Source organism: Puma concolor, chromosome F2 (genome assembly GCF_028749965.1).
Source record: "Puma concolor isolate L17-30 chromosome F2, mPumCon1.1.hap2, whole genome shotgun sequence".
Classification (NCBI taxonomy): domain Eukaryota; kingdom Metazoa; phylum Chordata; class Mammalia; order Carnivora; family Felidae; genus Puma; species Puma concolor.
Window position 1 is genome coordinate 36862491 of NC_141684.1, and position 23011 is coordinate 36885501.

General features: G+C 48.0%; 2 long non-coding RNA genes across 2 annotated transcripts in view; one reads left to right on the forward strand and one right to left on the reverse strand.

Moving 5' to 3' along the window:
* Positions 1 to 7941: 7941 nt before the first annotated feature.
* Positions 7942 to 8472, reverse strand: LOC147571946 (uncharacterized). Its single transcript, XR_015246536.1, has 2 exons — positions 8263 to 8472; positions 7942 to 8177 (listed from the first exon to the last, which is right to left on the reverse strand). It is a non-coding gene; the product is annotated as an uncharacterized LOC147571946 (long non-coding RNA).
* A 35-nt stretch (positions 8473 to 8507) lies between these two features.
* Positions 8508 to 23011, forward strand: part of LOC147571947 (uncharacterized) — a 77821-nt gene continuing 63317 nt past the window's right edge. The window contains exon 1 of the long non-coding RNA XR_015246535.1: positions 8508 to 8701. This is a non-coding gene — a long non-coding RNA (uncharacterized LOC147571947). The remainder of the gene's footprint in view (positions 8702 to 23011) is intronic.

Consider the following 23011-nt stretch of genomic DNA (forward strand, 5'->3'; position numbering starts at 1 on the left):
GTCTCCACACTCCCCCTTTACCACCCCCAGGTCAGCCTGTTCCTCCCACAGGGTGTGGTCCTCTCCATGACCGTTCTCTCCTCTCAGAGAAGCCTCCCCCAAGGCCTCTTGCTGGGGTACTTCTCACCTCTCTCAGTCCCTTTTAGTCCTGTTTCTCTATTTGCTTTGTAGCACTTACCTATCTGAAATTAATCAGAAATTAATCAGTGTGTATGTTTATTGCCTCTCTCTCCCAAAAGATCTCTCCCCTAGGGCAGAGATCGTGTCTGTCAACAAGACACAGCTGTATTCTTAGTGCTCGAAACATAATAGGTGCTCAGTAAACAGTTTGTTGAGTGAATTAAGGGGGCCAGGACTTTGCTGGCCAGCCTTCTGTCGTTTACTAACTCTGTGACTTTGGGCCAATTTTCCCATCTATGAGAGGGAGAAGTGATACCTTCCTAGGCTTTCTTGCAGAGCTGCTGTCCTGGTGCAATCAAATTTCAGTGGATTTAAGCAGAAATGTGCTCTTCAGTGCGGGAGACGCTATCATTACATCTGCGTCTCAAAAGGACCTTCACCCAACATGATGGCTTACGTGTCCGAGAGCAAGTCTGGTGAATGTAGGGATGTTTTGAGAGAATCAGGCACTTCCGGGTCCTCAAATGTTGCCACCCTAATCATCTCTGTGCCCAGAGCCAGTGAATGGGCTACCTTCCAACAGAATCTGTATCACCCGTGACAAGGGTGCTGTAATTTGGGGGGGGGGGGGGGGGGGAGTCACTTGGGTGAAATCAGTTGAACCAAGAGTGAGTGTGTGGCAGCCGACTGTGTTCCCCTCTGTCCTGCTGGGAGAACCCGTGGGGGTGCTTAGGTGGGACAGCCTCCAGCTGTCCACCTGTGTCTCCCGCATGGCATTCGTGCCGAGACCACACTTGGACGGGGCTGCTCCCAGCCAGTGACTGAGCATGACAGAGATTCTGGAGTTGGGCAGTACCTGCCCGGTGAGCTCGGGAGCTCCTCACTGCCTGGCCAAGACTTTCTCAGAGCTGCACTGCAGTCTGAGGTTATTGTGTCTCGTATCCCTCCCTCTCGCTCTCCTGTCTCAGATGTCAGACCTGCACTGTGGTCTGAAACCTCCCCCTGCTTACTCCTGATTTCTCCCCTTTATCCTTTAGAAGCGGTTCCCGTAACATACTGCTGGTGCATCTGATCCCATTTTGGTGTCTGCTTCTGAGGAGGCTCACCCTGACACAGAAGAGTTGGAGACAACCCTTTATTTCTCCCTGTAGCCGTTCCCTCCTGGTTTTGATTTAGGCCCTGTAACAGCTTGCAAGGTATAAAAGTTTAATAAAGGAATCATCGATTAGGACCCCCCCCCACCCCGCCCCGTCTCTTCCTCCTTTAATGGGGTCTGCAGCTTCACTGGTGGGAGTAAATATTACTCTTCCCGTTCAGGGCCGAGGGAGGTGGCCCAAGGGCTGCTGGTAGAGAAGGGTCATGCAAATCACGGAAATGCATGCTTTGGGAAGTCCCCTCTTTTAGAATCCCCGGTGGCCATATGCATCACTGCCCTCAAGGCCAGCTCATCCTAGGATGGAAGCAGAACTTGGCAGAGAGGATTGGAAATAAAGGCAAAGTTGCCAAGTCGAACTAATCGATGACAGGGTGCAGGCAGAAGGCTAGGAGGAGGAAGCAGCGGTGCCTGGTGGACATTATCCAGGGACAGTTCCCACTTGTCAACTGGAAGTATTCAGTAAGCACCTAAGTGCAGAAAATACTGCTTGAAGGGGTTGTCCAGAGCAAGTGAGAGAGGGGATCAACAGGACGTTCTGGTAGGGGTCTTGGGGAACTTTTAGCCCAGTGGATTTCAAACAGGTCCCTGGAGTCACCTCTGGGATTTCCTGGCAGGATGAGTGGGGGTCCCTGCGGATATGGGTTCCCTTGTCTTCCCATCCTTCAACCCAAACGGCTCCAACTGCAAAGGTTCTGCCTCTCAAAACCGAGTCTGAAACTGCTAATGTAGTGTCCCCTCAGAAAAATGGACGCCCAGAGAAGTCGCGTGACTGATCCAAGGTCACACAGCAGGCTAACAGCAAAGGTGGATGGGATTAGAACCCAGGGCCCTTCACTTTAGTGCTGTTCTCTTTCTGCTTCATAATGCCACCCCCGCAAGGAATCTGTAATTTCTGTGTCAGCTTAGTGGCTATGTCAGCTTGGACATAATCTGTCAAACTTATTGGCCAATACATCGAGCAGATGGTCAGGCTGGGGTTGGGTAGATGTGTCAGTTTGCTGTTTAGAGAAAAAAACCAAAGCGATCTCCCTGCTTTTTCCTCAAGTTGTCACTTAGGCATATGTTACTTCTCCTGACTCGCAGATACTTCAATCCGTCATCGGACAAACGTTCCACTGCCCAGGCAGCGTCGAGTGGTGGGAACAGCACGCACTCGGGAGCCAGACAGATCTGGGGTGGAGCGCTGACTCCCACACCAGGGCCTTCTCAGATGAGTTCATGTGATCTTTTGGAGCCTCAGTTTCTGCATGTGTGTGATACGGAGAGCCTATGTTACAGGTTGCTTTGAGGATTCGAAATGATAGAAGTGAAGCACCTAGCCAGTGCCCAGCACATCGTAGGTGCTCCCTAATTGGTAGAGTGTAATAGAAGGGTGGGAAGGGTAATAGAAGGTCATAAGGGTGTCCTTATGACCCTTAAGGAGGCAGTGTAGAGGGGGACACAATGTATGTGGCGGTGAGGAGACAATGAGCTGCTAAGATGAGGGAGAAACAAATGTGATCAGTGGTTTAGGGGAGGAGGGACTTGCCTTGAGATTTTAAGGGATGGATGGTGGTTGGGGAGGTGGAGGTTACATGAGGAGGGGATAATAACATGAGCAAAGAGGCAGAGGGGGAAGAATCAGAGCCATGGAGTTATGGGGAGCAGACTCTGGTAAATCACCGGAGTGTCGGGAGAAGCCGAAGAAACCCACGTCATTGCTCCAACGGGGAGGAAGATCCTGTGCAGTGTAAGATGGTAAATTCTAGAAACAGTCCATTGTTCTTGATGTGCACTCTGAGATGGTTAAGAGCTGAGGAAGGAGTAAACCCCAGGCTTTCTCATTTTTGTATCTCTGGGCCTTCGCCCCAACCCCTAAGAGGTGAGGAAACCGAGCGCCAAAGGACTCCAGTGACTTCCCCAAAGTCACGCGGCTGGGAGTGGCAGAATTGGACCCGTACCATCTGACTCCCCAGACCCGTCGTTCCTTCCAGTTGCACATTTCTTTGGTTTCTCTGTAGCGTGAAATGCGGGACTGGGCAGATAGATAAGAAATACTTGGGGGAAAAGCAATAAATCTTGACTGCAGCTCAGATGAAGAGCAGATGCTACAACAGTGCTCTTCACCACTAAGTGCGCATTGAACCCCTCCAGGGAGCTTAAAAAAAAAAAAAAAAAGGAATGTGGAAATCAGGCTCCAATGCACCGCTTGCATCAGTATCTCAGGCAGGGCCTGGGCATCCGTGGGTTTTAAGGCTCCGCAGGTGGTTCTAGCGTGCGGCCAGGACTGTGAGTCATCGAGCTGAACTTGTAATACACCTGGGCCAACCTACGTTGGCATTTCTCAGAAGGGCTCCTGAATGGCACGCCATCTGTATAATCCACACGCCCTTCCGCAGTCCTCTCACAGGCAGGCCGCGATCTCCCTCCCTCTCTCTTCTCCCGCCATATTGCCTCTTGATTTGGTCTTCGTACTCCTGGTGGTGACAAATTAAACCTCCCGGAACAATCAAAGGAGACCTGATCGTGGGTGAGCCATCTGGAGATCCTTTTTGGTTAGCTTGGACTTTGGGGAGGCTGAGGGGAAGAAAGTGGGAAATGACTCATCCTCCAGACGAAACACAAAAATGGTACTTATTCAAGAAGGGTTGTGGTACTTGGGCTGTAACTTTTCCTCCTGTTTCTCAGTGATTCCAGATGGTCCGTTTTCTCTTCTGCACCCCCATGGCCACGCTCGCTGCCATATGTAGGAGGCCCGGACTCTCTGGGCCACTCCTGTTTCAGTTTACAAAGTGAATCTGGTTTAACAACGCATGTCTGTAAAATGCTTTATGAGGACCCGAGAGAGAATTCGCACGGTGGTTATCTTTTACAGTATTCTCTCTTTTATAGATGGGAACAGTAGAAGGAGTCAGTCCGTCACAAACCTTTATTGAACATTTGTTTCGCCTAAAATGGAGCTAGTGTTACAGTCCTGCCCCGGTCCCCTGCCTGGGTCAGGGTGCTCATCCCACAGCTGCTGTATGCTTGGTGGTTGCAGGTGGCTCTCAGTTGTTACCCTCTCTGGAGTAGCGTCCCTGGCCAACAGGCACCTCCTCACCCAGGAAGGGGCACCCCTCAGGCTGGCCCATCCATGGCTGATGGTCGGGAGTACAAGATGCCAACCCCTTGACTCAAATGGGGTGTGCTTTAAGCCCCTCGCAGTCATGGCTAGCATCGACCTGAGCCATATCCTTGCTTAGCCTTTTTTCCTTCTGGGTCCTTCCTTCCCTTCGGGCACCGCCTCAAAAAAATCACGGACTCTGAGGTCCTTCTTCAAAATACCTTCTAGGAAACTGACCAGAGACAGAAAGTTTGCTAGGTGTCGTGGGAGCTGCAAAGATGTTTACGATATGATTCTTATTTGTGAGATGCTTCTGGGTCCATTGCAGAGGCAAAGCATTAACACACAAAAAGTTAATGGGGAAAGAAGTAAATAACAAGGAAGACACTTTGGGACAGGTCACAGGCACTACACAATATTTAGATGAGGTGTAGAGGTAGAATGGTTTCAAGGACGGTGACAGAGACCCATAAGGAGCATCTGAGAGGAGGAAATAGCATGAACGAATTTATAAAGGCAAGAAAAAAACACAGTGTGGGACGCAGAGCTGTGGTGCAGGGTTCTAAACCTTAGGCTGCCTCGGGATTACCTGGAGGGAGTGACAAAACATGGGTCAGCAGCCCCACACGGTTTCTGACCGGTAGGTGTGTGTTTGGGGTGAAATAATTGGCATTTCTCCCAAGCCCCCAGGGGATGCTGCTGCTGGTCCGGGGTCCACACTTTGAGAACCACGGCTGTAGTGGGCTAAGATTTGAGAGACCAGGAATTGTTATTTTCTGGCATTTCTGGCAGGGAACCTCCTGCCACCACTCAGATTTCAGAGGAGACAGGGTAGACACTTAAAGATCACGGCGTCAGATTCTTATCCTCTGATTTTTAAGGAGGCATTCTTAAATCCCAGTAGAGAAGCCATAACCTTAAAAGCCTTGGCTTCAGAGTGCAAGGACCAGGGCTTGAGGGAGAAAAGGGTCCTCGATTTCCAGATTTCCAAAGCTTGGCTCTAAGTAGGAGAAGCTGCAGTTTCCCAGACTGAGATCCTAGGGTTCAGGATAAAACCAAGGTGCGGCAAACAAGGGTCTGTGTCCTGCTTTTGTAAATATTTCTTGGAACACAGCCGTTCCTGTTCATTTACACATTGCAGGGACTGCTGTCCTGCCACAATGGCAGGGCTGAGTAGTTGCCACAGAGAGGGAGTGTTTCACAAAACCAGTGTTTCACATCCGGCCCTTAGAAAAAGTATGCCACCCTCTGCTACAAACCATAGAGTCAGGAACCCGGGTGGGGGGGGGGGGGGGCGGGGATTGATGAAGAGCAGTTTCCCCATTTCTGAGAAGGGAGATGGATGTCTTACCGGCTGATGGGAAAGGAGAAAGTCATTAAGGTGACGATGAATTGGTCACTTAGCCCAGAAATAAGGGCACGCACAAAGTTACGTTCAGAAAAATAAACTTGCATTTCTGCACTTCTGAGTCATCTGTGAAACTCCTATCGGCTAGGGGTAACTGAGCAGAGTCAGAATGGGAAGGGTGGAAGGTACACGTGGTCACACTGGGCGGCGGGCCCGGGGTGGGGGGGTGGGGTGTTTTTACACTTGGGAGGCAGGAAGTGGGTCTGGCCCTCCTGAGCACCGTCCCTATTGCACCGCAGGGTCTCTAACTGTGAGGAGGTGTAGAATCAGGAACCGTAATCATTCCCAAAGTCCTCCGGAGGCCATGCCTCATGCTTATCAAGCTGTCCTCTGACACTTCAGCTCATCTGAACCCCACCGCTCCTCTGGAGGTGTGGCCCTCTCTCCACCTTAGAGACGAGGCGCCTGAAGCCCTGAGAGTCCCAGTGACCTGTCTTGGGGCTCGGTGTGTGGGCTTCTCACCCCTCCTCGGGGCTCCCCCGTCATATTGCCCAAGAAAGGGGGAGGCTGACCCCCCCCCCCCGGAGGATGGTTGAACTGGGTCACAGGAGAGGAGAGAGGAAAGCTGTGGAGGACGGTTCTATATGTAATAAAGGGAATACACTCATTTGCTCACTCACACTTTCATTTTCTAGTTCCAGAGGACATATTCCTCCCCGACTTCTGAGAAGAAATACATTTCGGTTCTCCCTGCCCCTCAAAGCCCTTGAGTCCTTAAAAGCCGTTCTCCAGTCACACTTGTTCAGTAAAGCAGCGCAGTGGAAGGAAGGAAAGCAATAAGGCTTTACAGTCAGATAACTTTGGATTTCAGGCCCAGTCTTGTCACTTAAGAGCCAGGTGACCTGGGATAAGTCATTTAACCTTTCCGGACCTCAGGTTGCCCTTCTATAAACCGGGGGTCATAAGCTCTGCCTCCAGACGTTCCATGGGTAGCAGGTGTATATGAGGGAGGGTTGTCTGCTGAGGGACCAGGTGCCATCGGCATCGCTCTATTGCCCCAGGAAGCCTTGCTGTGCTAACAGGACCGCTGTCTGACGTGGCAATTAACGTGGCTTGATTAAGGCATATGCTTCATCAGAGGGAGGGGCAGCTTGCAGACAACAACAGATAACCGGAGAAGAGAGATCTCGGGGGTCCAGATTCTTCCATCAGCCATAGAAAGGCATGCCCGGGCCCAGGCACATTTGGTCTGTGTTCCCATGAAGAGACCCCTCCTTCCACGAGCTTCTCTTCCTGTAGAGTAATCTTAGGAAAGTAGCTTGCTTTCTTTTTTTTTTTTTTTTAGGGTTTATTTATTTATTTTGAGAGAGAGTGCAAGTGGGGAGGGGCAGAGAAAGAAAGAATCGGAAGCAGGCTCTGCGCTGACAGCTCAGACTGATGCAGGGCTTGAGCCCACAAACCTCGAGATCATGACCTGAGCCGGAGTCGGACGCTTAACCGACTGAGGCACCGAGGCGCCCCAGGAAATAGCTTCATCAGTGGGCAATGCCTAGACAGTTTGGACCAGTAGTCTGGGTGCAGGGGGAGAGGGGCAGCGGAGGGGAGGAGGCAGTGCACAGAGAATACGTTTTCCTGGCCTAAGAAGCCACAGTAGGCTCCGGCTAGCCCTTCCCTATCCTCTGGGCCGGGAGACCCTAGGAAGAGGAAGTGACTCTGTGATTCTGTCACTGCATTAGAACCGCACATGCCCGCATCTTGAACACTTGGGACTGGATCCCAGAAGGTCTCCCCAAGGAGGAGCGGAGAGACAGGCTGTCTAATACCAAGTAAAAAGAAGCTCAGGGATGCTGGAAACATTCACAAAGCAGAGTTGGTTCTTAGCAGAACCATGGGTTTCATTTTGGGATGAAATAAACATCTCCCTCCCTGACAAGTGAGTTGAACTAGAAGTGCTTTCTTTCGACTTGTGCGATAGAGTGATGAGTCTGGTGAGATCCGGCGACTACAGGCTGGTTCGCAGAAGGATTTTTATTTGCTTCTCAGTCTTCGTACGAAGCAGAGGGTCTGTGCGGTCGGTGGGCACCGTGACATAGCTCTGACAATTCTCCAGGAGGAGGGAGCACCAGTGGCTGAGTAAGGCCCGGCCACAGTCTCTGTGCCCAGCACCCACAGTCCTGCGGTGAGTTAAGGTAAACGACCGTATCCACTCTGGAATAAAATAACTAAACAGTGAGATCCAAGCCTTGTTCTGAAAGGAACGATTTATTTAAAAATAAACCTTTGCCTGGGAAGAGAAGCAAAGGCAACCAGCTCACATTCCCGGTGCCGACGTCTCGATAAAAGCCGGTGTCCAAGTGGAGGCTGTGAGGTACGGGATGGGCTGCCCAGGAAGGTGGTGGGTCTCCTCTCCCAGCAGCCATCAGGATAGGGTCAAAGCCTCACCAGCCTGCGATGATTAAGTATGGTTCTGTCTAACAGGCCAATGAACCAAACGCCCGGTCAGTGACCCTGCCTCCCCCCTCCACCCCCCCCCCCCCCCCCCGTTTCTGCCATTACAAATTATGCGGCCATTAACATCCTTGTACATCAGCCTTGGGTGTGTTCGCTTCTCTGGGGGTAGATTCCCAGGAGTGGAATTGCTGAGTCGAAACTTCAAGTCTTTCATTGTAATAGATGTTGTCACACAGCTTTCTCAAACGTCCATAACCATTTGCAGCTCCAGCAACAATGCAGGAGACTGCCCGTGGCTCTTCATCACCGCCAACAAACCCGTTCCAACTGCAGTCGCCCGCCCCCCCGCCACCCCATCCGCAGTTCCGCTGCCCGTGGTTTCTGTTACCCGAGATCAACCGCCCTCTGAAGGCAGATGACACTTCTGCTGCTGGAAGGTCAGAAGGTCAGCGGTGGACTAACGCTACGTCACTGCGCGTGTGTCACTCACGCCACTTCGTCTCATCACGCCGGTATTTTATCATCTCCCATCATCACAAGACGGGTGAGTACAGAACAATAAGGCGTTTTGAGAGACCACATTCACCTAACTTCTCTGACAGCATATTGTTACCATTGCTCCATTTTATTGTTAGTTAACTGCTGTTTATTGTCGATCTCTTACTGTGCCTAATTTAGAAATCAAGCAGTATCATAGGTATGAGTGTATAGGTAAAAACATGGTGTAGATAGGGTTCGACACTTTACACAGTTTCAGGCATCTGCTGGGGGTCTAAATTTTTTCCAGGCTGCTAGATATAAAGTCAGTTCAATGTGCGGTTTCTCTGGCGAGCGTGTGTATCCTTTTGGAAGTTTGTTGCTTTTGAGATCTGCTCTTTTCTGAGTTGTCCCTTCCCCCCACTTTCCCCCCTTTCTGGGGGCTTATCAGTTAGAAAGGGCAATGTTCTTTGCACATTGTAAATATTTCACAGTGAGGCCATTACCTTCTTCAGCTTGAGAAAATTATTTTCTGTTCATTGAAAAAAATTTCTTTCGACTCTGTTTTCTGTGGTCACCTTGGAACTCTCATCGATGAACCGGAAGTCCAGAGGGCAGGCCGTCAGGAAGAGCGAGGACACGGTGGAACCACGGCACAAGCCGGGCTTCCCCCCACCCCCCGCCAGGGACAGAGCGGAACCTCTGCCCTTGGTGGTGCGGTGTGCAGGTTGCCTGTGGTCGAGGGGCCGAATACACAGCTGGCCCGGGGGTCAGAGCAGCTGAAGGAGGATGCAGGGGAAGTGGGGCAGGTGCAGAGCCAGCAGATAACTTGAACTGCAAATTGGTTGCCGATTCACTCCCCCCCCCCCACCCCCCCAAGTCTTGGCTTAAGAATCTCTCTTGTGGTCAAAATGTACAGCAAAGGAAATTCTGGGAAATATGGTTCAGCCTAGCCTGTGGACACATTAGAAGGCCACAACTTCCTTTGAAATCTAATTTAAGGGGCGCCTGGGTGGCTCAGTCGGTTAAGGGTCTGACTTTGGCTCAGGTCATGATCTCATGGGTTGTCGGTTGGAGCCCTGCATCGGGCTCCGTGCTGACAGCTCAGAGGCGGCTTCGGATCCTCTGTCCCCCTCTCTCTGCACCTCCCCCATGTGCTCTCTCTCTCTCTCTCAAAAATAAATAAATGTTAAAAAAAAAGAAATTTAACACTCATAATCTATTTAACGCTCCTATAACACACACATAGCTATGCACCAACTTCTCTTCTAAACATTTTATGTATATTAACTCATTTCATTTTTAGAATGCCCCTATAGGTAGCTGTTATTAATGACCTTATTTTACAGAGGGCGAAACCGAGAACAGAAAGGTTAAGTAAACTGCCTAACGTCACACAGCTGGTAAACGGCAGAACTGGGCTTTAAACCCAGATAGTCTGACTCCGGGGTCTGTGTGTTCTACCATTCCACTCTGCAAAGATCGTGTTGCCCTCTGGCCAAATGGGTAATTACGAGTGAAACACTGGTGAGGTGTAGAACTTTATGTTGGGAATTGCTTCTTTGGTTGTGTTTTGATTTTGGACTCTCCCAATGGAAATGCTCTGTCGAATTTTTTTGCGCTGAGGAATCTGTTCCAGTAAATAGAGGGTCAAGATTAAGACAGACTGCTCAGAGAATCTGCATTCTGCTCTCACTTGATTTCTCTGTTTTAGCATCATGAGTGCACGCCCGGCCCTCAGAAGGATGAGGTGGGCTCTCTCTGGAGGAAGTGTGGGTGCTCCCTCCGTGCTCCTCCTGTCTCTCTGCGGGCTCTGGGCTCCTGAGGGCTGAGTCCCAGAGAGTGTGTCTGCAGCCTGCGCCGTATAGACAGGAGCTAAGAAAGTCTGCTTTGCCCCCAGCACCATTCCCCTGGCTCATAGGCGGAAGCCCAGGGTGCCTCCATGTCTTGGAAAAGCCTGGGGTCTTTAACAGTGAACATTAGTCCTGTCTCAGCCACCGGGAAGTCACAGAAATGTCAGGCCGCCTTCCCTGTCCCTTTAACCTTGGAGTAGTTGGGCCACCAGAAAGGGTGAGGGAAGCAGGCTTATCTCCCAGCACTTGTAACCCTGCCCTCCCGCTCAGAAGCCCCTCGGCCACGTCTTCTGCCAAGGACCTGGGTGAGTAGGGTCACGCAGCCTCCTCAGCTCCTTCCAGGAGCCGGGGCCAGCGTGCACCTGCTCAGGCACACAGCCTTCCCACCTGCACTTCTGGGTCCTGCCACCTGTGGCTGTGGTGGACAGTGCAAGATTAACAGACACTGATCCCCAAGAGTGAAACCTAGGGTGGATGGAGCCGGGGGGAAATCTGCAACTGCACAGCTGGATCCTTGCCTGCCCCGGGAGCCCCCGGGCACAGGGAGAAGGCCCGCTGAGACATGACCGTGGGTCCCATCTCGAGCATGCATCAGAATTCCCTGGGAGGGTTAGTATACCACACCGCGACCCCAGGGCTTCTGACTCAGTGGGCCTGAGAATACAAGTTCCCGGCTGATGCAACTACCACTGCTGGGAAGGCCCCCCCGCCTTGGAGGGCCACTGCCTTACTGAGCGTCGCCTTCTCCTCCGGGGCACGTCACCATTCCAGTACTGACAAATCATTGCTGTCCACCGGCCAGGGAGCAGCCTGGAGGCTGTCTTTCCTGCCCAGCCCCCTCACTGAGTTGGTCAGCATCAGCAAAACCACCTGGACGCTCGAAGCCAGACAGCCCAGGAGGCCCCGGCCCTCTGGCTGTTGATCCTGACGGTCTACACAAAGTGTTCACTGTGGCGTGAACTTGCTGACAAGCACCACCCTGTGTTTGGGGGATGAACCAAACCTTCATCATGTTAGACCCGTGGATTCCTGGCTCTGAAAGCTGACACGAAAGCTCCCCCTGCGCCCTCAGCCAACCCACCCCTCGGCCATCCTCCCCAGCCGGGCCGGAGGTCTACCAGCTGCCTCCTGTGCCGGAGCTCCCCACACCCCGCACAGTAGAGCCGTGACTAAGTGTGCCCCGCCGCTTTCCCAGCACGATCCTCCTTGGCCCTGAACAGCTTGTGCCCTGACCTAGTATTTAAAGCAGAGACACGTGCACAGACTGGCAGAGGAGAGTGGCTCAGGCCTGCGTCCGGGGACGGCAGCACATCAGAGCATGCGTGGAAGCTCGGAGGCAGCCCCGCTTGACATGAGTCCCCTTCTCAAAGCCTCCATGGAGGCGTAATGAGTTCTCTGTTCCTGGCTTGCAGTCAGGGTCGCGATTTTCCTATTGTTCTCTCCCCTCCCCAGCCTGTCTTCCCATCACCATGAGCTTCAGGTGATGAGTGAGGTATTTGCATATAGGAAGAGCTCCCCGCGACCTCGTTGGTGTTTAAACCCAACCTTCCGGCCCAGGGGTCTTAACCTGAGCATTGAACCCAAGTGTGGATTAAAGGGTGGGTAGGCCATCAGGTGCTGAGGTATCTATCTATAAAGTGCCCCAGACAGCATGAGAATAAATCAGAAAGATGGTACCTTCTAATTAAGGTTTTCACAGGCAATACTTGGCCTAGTGGAAACACTTGAATTGCCCTTGCTGTCAGCCTCAAACAAACAAAGAGAACGTCTCTCACCGGAGGTCTTTCTGTTGAGCATTTTTGCATGGTGCTCAGCCAGCGGGCAGCTGCTCGCTGTTCACAGTCAATAGAATTTTCCATGGGGTTGTACTGACTACCAGAAATTAGTCCTTTATTTAACTAACTTTTAAAGAGGTTCCAGAAGTTCAGAAAACTGCATGGATGTGATAACTTCTAATCTCAAACAAAGAGGAACATGAGTTTTATGAATATAAAGTTTGTTTTTCTCTGCTGCCAGCAATAACTACTCAACAAGTATTTGTTAAAAAATTAATTTGAAAGGGATGCGAAATTATCGCTTGCGACACATCTCAGTCTGACCCCGTGCAAATGCTTGAAAGTGTTGTGTTCACGTATAGTTTTCTGGGTGAGTATTCATAGCTTTTGTTGCATTTTCAAAAGAGCTTTGAACGACCCCAGCAACTGGAACAGAGGAGGACCCACTGGCTAAGAGGAAGCTCCCAACGCCTCACCTCTCTTCCCCACCCCCTTCCCTCTGCCCAACTCTCTTCATTCTTGGCTTTTCCTTGTCATCTGAGGTGTGACGAGCCTGAAGCCATGTGTTTCACTAATCACCATCATCCTCTGGATTAAAATAAGCTGGAAGGGTTTTAGGATCCAAGTAAAATAATAAATATAAACAGGCTCTACAAAATTATACAGAAGCGAGGAGTTAAAGAAAAGTTAGGAGTTGACAGTATTGTGAATGTAGTGAATGGCAGATACGCGATCCCTTGACCACTCTGTCCGCAGGCTGTTTACTTACTGTTGTAAGTGCTGAAGTGCGAGGATGATATTAGTTAATGTGTGTTGGTAAATTTCCTATGTCAGTTACTCCCTGTACCAACTCCCCCCTGTTGAGCTAAGTAGCTTTAGCCCCACTTTACAGACAGGAAATTTAGGCCTGGAGAGTTTATGTAATGTGTCCAAGTTACACAGAGACAGGTTTGAACTGGAGGCATTCTCACTTTGGTCCCCAACTTTTAACCACTATTGAGTGACTGCTGTCAGCGACGGATGAGAATTGACTTCTGGCATCTTCACAACAAATCTATGAAATGAATAAATACACTGTCATTATGCATATTTTATGAAAGTCACAACCGAGCTGGAGATTGCCAGTGTCTCTTGCCACAAGGCCACAGAACTGGCAACTATGGAGGCTCAGGTTTATGCCAGACAGTCCTACCGTAGGGTTCACACACTTAACCTTCACACTGAAATGATAGGTTTAAGGACCCGCATTAAGTCAGCCTCCAAACAACCAGGGGAGGGCCATTCATTAAAGGTGATTTCTGTCCTTAGAGGCTTTGGGTGATTTTTTTTTTAAGATTCAAAAACTCATCAGTGGTGAGTAATTTCACCAGCCTTCTCACACCCTCTGTGACCGTGCATTGGTTGCAACAGACATTCACTGTATACCTTTTGCAGAAAGTACTGGATGTGAGGCTGGGGTGGGGGGCTGCAAAGACAAACAGGAGTGGTCCGTGCCCTCTGGGAGCGCCTGTCGAGGCTGGCAGACAGACACGTACAGGAAAGCACCACAGAAAACAGACTGATGAGATGCCCTGACGACAGGGCGAGGGACATTGTCTGGGGACAATCCTGTGGCATTTGCTGGCTGTGGGGTTCCCTAGTGGGTCAGGGGTTGGGGGGCAGGTGTGACCGACATGAGGGTTTTAAGCGGTGCTACAGCCTGGGGAGAGATGCAGGGCTGAGATATTACTCGGCCCACTAGCTCCTCTGCTGGTTCCAAACTGCAAGAAAGAGGATGAGTTAATCTGTGAATCCAGCCAGCCGGTCACATACCACAGGCAGCTCTTTGCTTTCCCTGCTCATGCGTTCACTGCCCAATGCATGGGCAAATTTCAGAATCTTGGGGATCTGTGTGGTCATACAGGCACAGACCCCTCTCTCAACAGCTCTGGCCCTGTCTTGGGGGCATAGAGCCTTTGGGATTCCCCCCCCTGCCCATTTCCCAACTGATAATCAACTGTAGCTGACGACCCAGCATTACATAAGAGGATTATGAAACTCTAACTGGGGGGTAGGTGATGTGCGTATATAAATAGACACAAACCTCATTATTGTGCTACTTTAAGACTTAGAGACATCTAGTGGCCGAAAATTATATCTGCAGGCCTAGCCTCTGCAAGGGACTTCTAAAAAGTCCTAAGTTGTGAATTTTTTGTACATGCCCAAATTGGAAGACCTTGCATTAAACTCCTTTGAAAGAAAAGGAAGGTACAGTATTCTTTCATAAAAAGTACTGTACCGCCTTTCATAAAACGTACCGCCTGCTTTAAGCCTGTTCTTCCCAGAGTTTTAAATGTACATGATTGTGTACAGTTTGTGAAAGAGAAAATGAGGATATAATGACTCTAGCATCCTCTAGATACTCACCTGTCGCAAAGCTCAACTTCTTTGATGTGATGAGGTTTTGTACCAATGTCCTAATTATTACCAATTAGCCTTCCAGTTGAACCTACATAGCATGAGCAACTCTTAAACCAAATATTTAGGAGAATACATCATGAGAAACTTCCCCACGATGGAGACTAGAAGTTTCTCTGGCTGGAGGGGAAATAACGCTGCAAGGGAAACACTTTAAGGGTGGGCATTGCTGGGTCTCAGAGAGACCACGGACTGAGACCTGGGGAGACACCGTAGAGTGTCAGAGTGAAAGCAGCCATGGGACTTGTGTCATGCTCCCCTGGCTGGCAGAGCACGGAGGAAGTGGTAGGACTAGAGAAAAAGTGACTGTAACACAGGACCTGACGGATGGGGCTTGGGCAGCCTCCCAGAGTTTCCTATACCCCAGAATAACTCAAAATCAACATAGAAGTATGTGGATAGCATGGAGGTAGGAGGGCTCACCAAAACTCTTGAATTGCTCACTGAGAATAGCGTGGGGCATGGGGTGTCCCGGCAGTTGCCTGTGTGGCCACGTGACATGTCACCCACCAGTGCCTCCGCACCAGGGAAGCTCCCCATTCCTTAGATATGAAACTGGGGGGAGTAGATGGAAGAGCAAGCCCCAAACTGGGTGACCCTAAATTTTGCCACCCCAGTAGAATGGAGATGCAAAATAGAAATTAAACTGAGCTACAGGAAATGATGAAAATATTTTTTTTTAATGTCTGTATTTGTGGACTGAGCTGTATGTTATGTATTGGCTGCATATTTGTAGAACAAAATAGGACTTTTATTTATTTATTTATTTTTTTAAATTTTTTTTTTTCAATGTTTATTTATTTTTGGGACAGAAAGAGACAGGGCATGAACGGGGAGGGGCAGAGAGAGAGGGAGACACAGAATCGGAAACAGGCTCCGGGCTCCGAGCCATCAGCCCAGAGCCTGACGCGGGGCTCGAACTCACGGACCGCGAGATCGTGACCTGGCTGAAGTCGGACGCTTAACCGACTGCGCCACCCAGGCGCCCCCAAAATAGGACTTTTAGATATGACTATAGGATATTTGGAAGAAAACTATTACACACACACACACACACACACACACACACACACACACGTCAGGATCCCAGCTGGAAGCAGCACACTCAAATTGAGTAATTTACAAAGTTATGGGTAGAATTCCCAGAAACCAATGGATCATGCGGTACCCTGGGGTTAACCAAAGCAGGAAACTTTACCACCGCCACACTTGAAGGGAGTAGAGGGGGAGACGTGGAGGGGATGGCTGCATGGACAGGGCATTCAAACAGGAGCTGGCATTAATACGGGGCATTGATACGGGGAAAGAGTTTGGGGCATATACCTTGATCTCACGCTCCCACTCCCTCATCTCTGCCAGTGCACTTCCATTGGAAAACCCAGGTGGAAGCCAAGTGCAAGGAGATCATCAATAGCATCCACGTCGGTCAGCCTCCCCAGGCACAGAGTAGAAAGGAAAAAGGGATAAAGTGGAGTTAGTGGGGCAAATAGGAGATACCCAACATTAATGGCTTTGTTCAAACCTCATCACATAAAATATCTGTCTATGTCTCACCCCACCCCTCCCTCCCCACTTTCTCTTCCTCCCCTCTTCTCTCTCTCTCTCTCTCTCTCTCTCTCTGTCATATACACATTTCTAGCCATTCATTCATTTGTTGCTCATTGTGTTTCAGTGTATAACCAGATTTTTTTCTGATTACAAAAGTAATATGTATTCATTTTTTAAAATACGTAAAGGTATAAAGAAGAAAAACTCATCCTAATTGCGCCACACAGAGACTGGCCTCTGTTAATGCTTTCATCTAATATCTCTTTATACGTCTTTTCTTTTCTTCTTTTTTTTTGTGGTCACTGGGTTTTTATATTATTTTCTATGTTTTAAAAAAATGTATTGAAAATTTTTTTTAAATTCCAGTATAATTAATGCATAGTGTTGCACTAGGTTCAGGTATTTAATGCAGTGATTAAGCAATTATATGTGTTATTCACTCCTCATCACAATATCTCTATAGGTAAGAGGCTATTTGTTTTATTTCTTTTTTCTTTGTTCATTTGTTTTGTTTCTTAAATTCCACATAAGTGAAATCCTGTGGTATTTGTCTTTCTCTGGCTGACTTACTTCACGTAGCATTATAACTCTCTAGATCCATCCATGTCGTTGCAGATGGCAAGATTTCATTATTTTCCATGGCTGGGTATTATTCCATTGCGTGTGTGTATATATACCACATCTTCTTTATCTGTCCATCGATAAATGGACACTTGGGCTGCTTCCGTTATTTGGCTGTTGTAGATCATGTAAACATAAGGGTGCATATATCTTTTCAAATTAGTTCTTTTATATTGTTTGGGTAGATACCCAGTAGTGGAATTACTGGATCATATGGTAATTCTATTTTTAACTTTTTAAAAAATATTTATTTTGAGAGAGAGAGACAAAATGTGAGCAGGGGAAGGTAAGAGAGAGACACACACACACAGAATCTGAAGCAGGCTCCAGGCTCTGAGCCATCAGCACAGAGCCCGATGCGGGGCTCGACCTCGAGAACGGTGAGATCATGACCTGAGCTGAAGTCGGACGCTTAACCAACTGAGCCACCCAGGTGCCCCTTGACTTTTAACTTTCTAAGGAACATTTATACTGTCTTCCACAGTGGCTATACCAGTTTGCATTCCCACCAACAGTGCATGAGAGTTCCTTTAGGTCTACATCCTCACCGGCACTTGTTTCTTGTGGTTTTGATTTTAGCCATTCTGACAGCTGTGAGGTGATATCTCATTGTGGTTTCGATTTGTATTTTCCTGACGATGAGTGATGCTGAGCATCTTCTTATGTCCTTTATATGTCTTTCCTATACATGTCTGTGTAAATAAGAGATGAATCTTACCATGCAGAGATATTTATAGATTATTTTCCCACTCAATAATTTGCATAACTCTTTACATTTCAATATGGATATATGTCATCATTTTATTTATTTACATATTTTATTTCTTTATATGTCATCATTTTAAATAGGTACATAGTTTTGTATACTATTTATAAATAAACTATAATAAGTTAGCCACTTTTTGGAGGGGCATGGAGGTTGTTTCTAATTTTTTTTTGCGATTATAAGCAATGCTGTGATAAACATCCTTGTGTGTTGGGGTCTTTGGGTTGCTTGTGTAGTTATTCCCCCAGGACAGTGGTTCTCCAAGTGTGTTCCATGGAGCCCATGGGAATGCCTGAGGGGCTCCTGCAGGGGTGAGGTAAAGGCCAAGTAGCAGGGCTGCAGCCCCTAACCCTGCTTCAGCAGTCACAGGCTTACTTCTCACTGCTCTTTTTGGTGTGAAGAAAGAGATACACCACTCAATGCAGATGGAAACCCAGTGCTTTAGGATATAGTCAAAGAAAAAGAAAATTGGTAAGTCAGGGTATGCATGTTAAAGATCTGATACATACTGCCAAATGACTTCTCCCCTAAAAGGGCATCCCAACACGTTCCTACAAAAGCATGTGTGCCTATATTCCCCTACAGCAACACTTCTCAGTTGTAAGGCTCTAAAGGCAGGGGCGCCTGGGTGGCGCAGTCGGTTAAGCGTCCGACTTCAGCCAGGTCACGATCTCGCGGTCCGGGAGTTCGAGCCCCGCGTCGGGCTCTGGGCTGATGGCTCAGAGCCTGGAGCCTGTTTCCGATTCTGTGTCTCCCTCTCTCTCTGCCCCTCCCCCGTTCATGCTCTGTCTCTCTCTGTCCCAAAAATAAATAAACGTTGAAAAAAAATCATTAAAAAAACAGAAATTTATTTTCTGAGAGTTTTGGAGGTTAGAAGTCCAAGATCAGGGTGCCAGCACGGTCAATTTCCCGTGACAGCTTTCTTCCTGGCTTGCAAATAGCCACCTTCTTGCTGTGTCCTCACATGACAGGGAGGAAGCAAGCTCTAATTGTATCATGAGGACTCACCTTCATGACCTCATTCAACCCTGACTACCTCCCCAAAGCCCCATCTCCAGATGCCATCACACTGAGAGTTAGGGCTTCGACATATGACTTTTGTGGGGGTGCAAACATTTGGTCCATAGCAGGAAGATTTTGGACTTTCATGCGGTCACATCTATCCATCATATTCCTGAGGCTTTTTGGCTTTAGGGGCATGTTTAGCTTAGGAAGGCCTCTCCCACCAGGGATCCATAAACATGTTATATACACTTGCTTCTTAAACTTTTAGAGATTTGCCTTCTTTCACATGCAAATTTTGATCATTCTGGAATCTAATTTGGGGTAAGGTCTGACTCTGTTTTTTGCCCACTTAAAGTACTTCAGTTAACATTTTATCCTTTGAATCCAGTTTCAAAATAGTCTCTAAGCACATAAGCCTTTGACCAGAGACTGGAGTTCTGGATTTGCCATTATGCGAAGATTGGCCTGTTGAAATTTGTTTCTCCTCCCCTTTCTGTGCTAGTTGAAGAAAAACTATTTTTTGTCTCTCTGGAAAATCGATTCATTAGGTAAAGGAGCAACAACTAAAGCCAACTTTTTTTTAAGGAAACAATGAGTTTCCTTAATATTTCAAGCTTGAACAGCATTCTGTGTATAGTCATTTACGATCAGCTCATCTGAACGTATATTTACGGCTTTCACATTCCTTTGAATCCTAAAGTTATTTGACCTTCGAAACCCATGGCAAAAACCTATCTGTGGAAGAAACCTATCTAGATATTTGGACTTTAAAACACTTGGACTTCATCTGATAGGGCCACTCAGTGTCCTGCACAAGGCTGGCATGAAATGTCTGTGCCTGGGAGTGAAGGTTTGGGGCAAAGCTTCATACAGCAGAAGAGTGAGTTCTAAATGTTGTAAAACAGACTCAATGATTAATAGCTACATGCAATACTGGTATATCATACATTAATAATTATCGTTATAAAACAGTAACATTGTAATAATATAACAAGTACAAGTGTGAAATATAATCTTAATGATTAAATATTCAACAGGATTAAAAGTTCCATTGAATCCAAAGTCTTTCGTATGCCCTACCCTGTGCCTTTGCCCTGGGTTTCAAGGGACTAAAAAGTGTGCATGGCCACAAAACAAATATTTGTGATGAAAGCAGTTTGAGAGACAATACAAATTGGTGACTTAATACGTAAATTTATGTGTTGTGTATATGTTGTGATGCTAACATGATACATTTTAATTAACACTATAAAAGCAATTATTAGTATTTCACGGTCAGACCTTGAAAAGGAGCAGTTTCCGAGCCACAAGTGTGTTGAATTTGGAAGATTGGTTTTTAAATCAGTTGTTCCAAAGTCAGGAATCATGTCACTATAAAAATAAAATTCTAAGTAAAGGTGAGAGCCAGGCTAACTAGAGGCGTTTTTTGTTTGGCTAAAATTATATGTGGTTTCCATGAGAAGGAGTTGAAATTGTATACATTTGTTACGAGAAATACTTTCCGGATATGACACTGGCACTTACAAGAGAAAAGCGATACTACTAAATAAGACCTGGTTGATTTATCTAGAATGATAGTTCTTAAGGAAGCGGAACGTTTAGTACGAAGAACAGGCCTGTTTTGGAAATTTCAGAAAGGTTTGGGGACCTTTTCAAGAAGCTAGAGGTGGATGGTGTGGGCCTGAATGCTGTCACATTCGTTCCCCTCCTTGTCTTTAAGACAACATGTTGCCTCACGGTTCAGGCCATATTTATAGTTGTGTTTTGATTGATAAATGGGATGCCAAGAAGCCAGGAGGGCAGTGAGTTAACGACGAAGAGGGCACGGCATTTGTGAGATTACCTTTGGCAGAGAAGACTCCATGAACTGGCCCCAAGGCCACTATGGGGAATCCTGCTGAAGAGGCCTAAACGTCCTCAAATCACAACAGTGCTCTCTGCTGCCATGTGTCCCTCCCCTAACTGTGATCCTGGCGCCAAAGGTTGCCAGAATTAGGACTGAGACTCTTGCTGCCCTGTGGGAGGGGAGATTTAAATCACTAGGGAGAGAGTTTTGGGGACTGATGATAATTAAGGACGCAAAAACAACAAAGTCAATTTTTTTTTAAATTTTTTTTTTTAACGTTTATTTATTTTTGAGACAGAGAGGCAGAGCATGAACGGGGGAGGGGCAGAGAGAGAGGGAGACACAGAATCGGAAGCAGGCTCCAGGCTCTGAGCCATCAGCCCAGAGCCCGACGCGGGGCTCGAACTCACGGACCGTGAGATCGTGACCTGAGCTGAAGTCAGACGCTTAACCGACTGAGCCACCCAGGCGCCCCAACAAAGTCAATTATTAATTCAAGAGGAACCCATAAGTCAAGTGGGGAAGGGGATTGCAGTATATGCTGCATGGCTCAGCTGTCAGTAAGACGTTCCCAATCATAAAAGATGAACACTTTTCCTTCTTCTTGCTCCCACTGTTTGGTTCCCAGCAGCAGGTGGGTTGGGGGAGACGTCCAGGGTGGCGTTCACCCCCATTAAGTTTCAGCAGCACCTCACAAAGAGCCTCCCATCAGGTTTCCACCGCACTCCGGTGAGCGGATTCCCAGTGAATCGTGCCAGCAGCGCAGTGGTTGGCTTCTCAGCCTTGGCCTGCCAACCCCGCCTCAGGGAGGGGTGTTCCTTCCTCCAGTAGCCTTGCTCATCTCTAGGGCTTTCTTTACAGTTCTCTTTCTCCTCTAAGATAACCTTATGTTGTGTTAATAGTTCCTATATTATACTTCCTTATATTATATTCTTATATTATGCTTTCCCTCTACAAATGGCGGCATGGTTTCCATCTCCTGGACCTTGATGAATTCAGCATGGAATACTTATCTAACCAAAATTGATGCAATTATTTGGGGAGGAGGGGAAATTGCAAAGTGTGTGTGTGTGCGCGCGCGCGCGCGCGCGAGCACGTGCAAGCGCATGTGCGAGAGAGAGAGAGAGAGAGAGAGAGAGAGAAACAGAGAAAAGAACTGAACCCTTATCTTCCATAGTAGGAAGTGGATAAATAAGATCTAAAACTGATCAGGAAATGGAGTGAGAGAAATCACTGTTTTTTATGACGATAAGTCTTGTATTGGACTCTTTATGATCGTAGATAACTTTGATAGGAATGAAAACTGATAAAAAGAAAATCACTGGGACTGACACAAATAAAAAGGGAAGGAAGGAAAGGGCGTTATGAAGTTTATAGAATATCAAAAGACGTGTCATTGGGGTAATTATTTTAGTTAAACTCAGAATATGTGATCAAACTAATTGGCTGGCCGAATTAATTAATACATATATTTTTATTTTTAAGCAATCCCGACACCCAACTTGGGGCCTGAACTCACAAACCTGAGATCAAGAATCGCACACTCTGACTGCGCCAGCCGGGCGCCCCAGGCCAAACTAATTTAATGTGATGGGAAAACAGGCTCATTTTCTCCTACATTGCTTTTTTCCCTGGAAAGAAAAGCATAGAGATTGAGGAAATGCATGCCTCTGGGTACATGGCGCTCCAGGATGGCGTGTAGAAGAGCCCACGGAGGTCTGTCTCTATTATGGGAAGGGGTGGGGACTCCAAATAATTGACTAGGATTATTTTCATCGTCAAAGGAAAACCTTATCTGCTGCCCTCTGAGGCGCTCTCCCCGGCCTCCCTAGGGATCGCCCCTCATAGTCAGAGAAACAGCAGCTTAAATGGATTTCCACTGTTAATGAGCGGGCATGCACAGAAACACCTCTTTTTCCCCCCTATTGGCACAAATGCACATGATCATCTGAAATACAGCGTGGTGTTCGTGAATTAGCAAACCACGGAAAGCCGTGAATATTTGTAGTTTAGAGAACAAGTCTGGGTAAGCTAAACAGAAATGCCAGTATTTCCTGGGCCGGGTCGGAAGGCTGGACGGATCTTGCTCAGAATCTTGAATCGGAGCGGAGGGGAGGTCGGCAGGACAGCAGTTGGGTGGCAATTTTGGTGCTACCGACAGAGCCAGATGGTTGCTAGTGTTGAAAGGGAATGTAGTGACTCTCTCAGGAGACTAACGACAAAAAAATACAAAATAGGTAATAGATAGCTAGGAAAACGTACGGCGGCCATCGCTCTAACACATTTACGAAAAGGAACGCGCGAGTCTAACACTCTTCCTTGTCCCTTGGTTTCCGTCTCTCTAACATGGGAATGTAAACACCAGTGTTTCCATGAGAATTAGGGAAATTTGTGGGCAATAGCACTAGTCCAATGTCTGGTTTGCAGTGGGCATTAAATAACTGGTCGTTACTGGCGTGCCTGGGTGGCTCAGTCCATTGAGCGTGTGACTCTTGGTTTCAGCTCA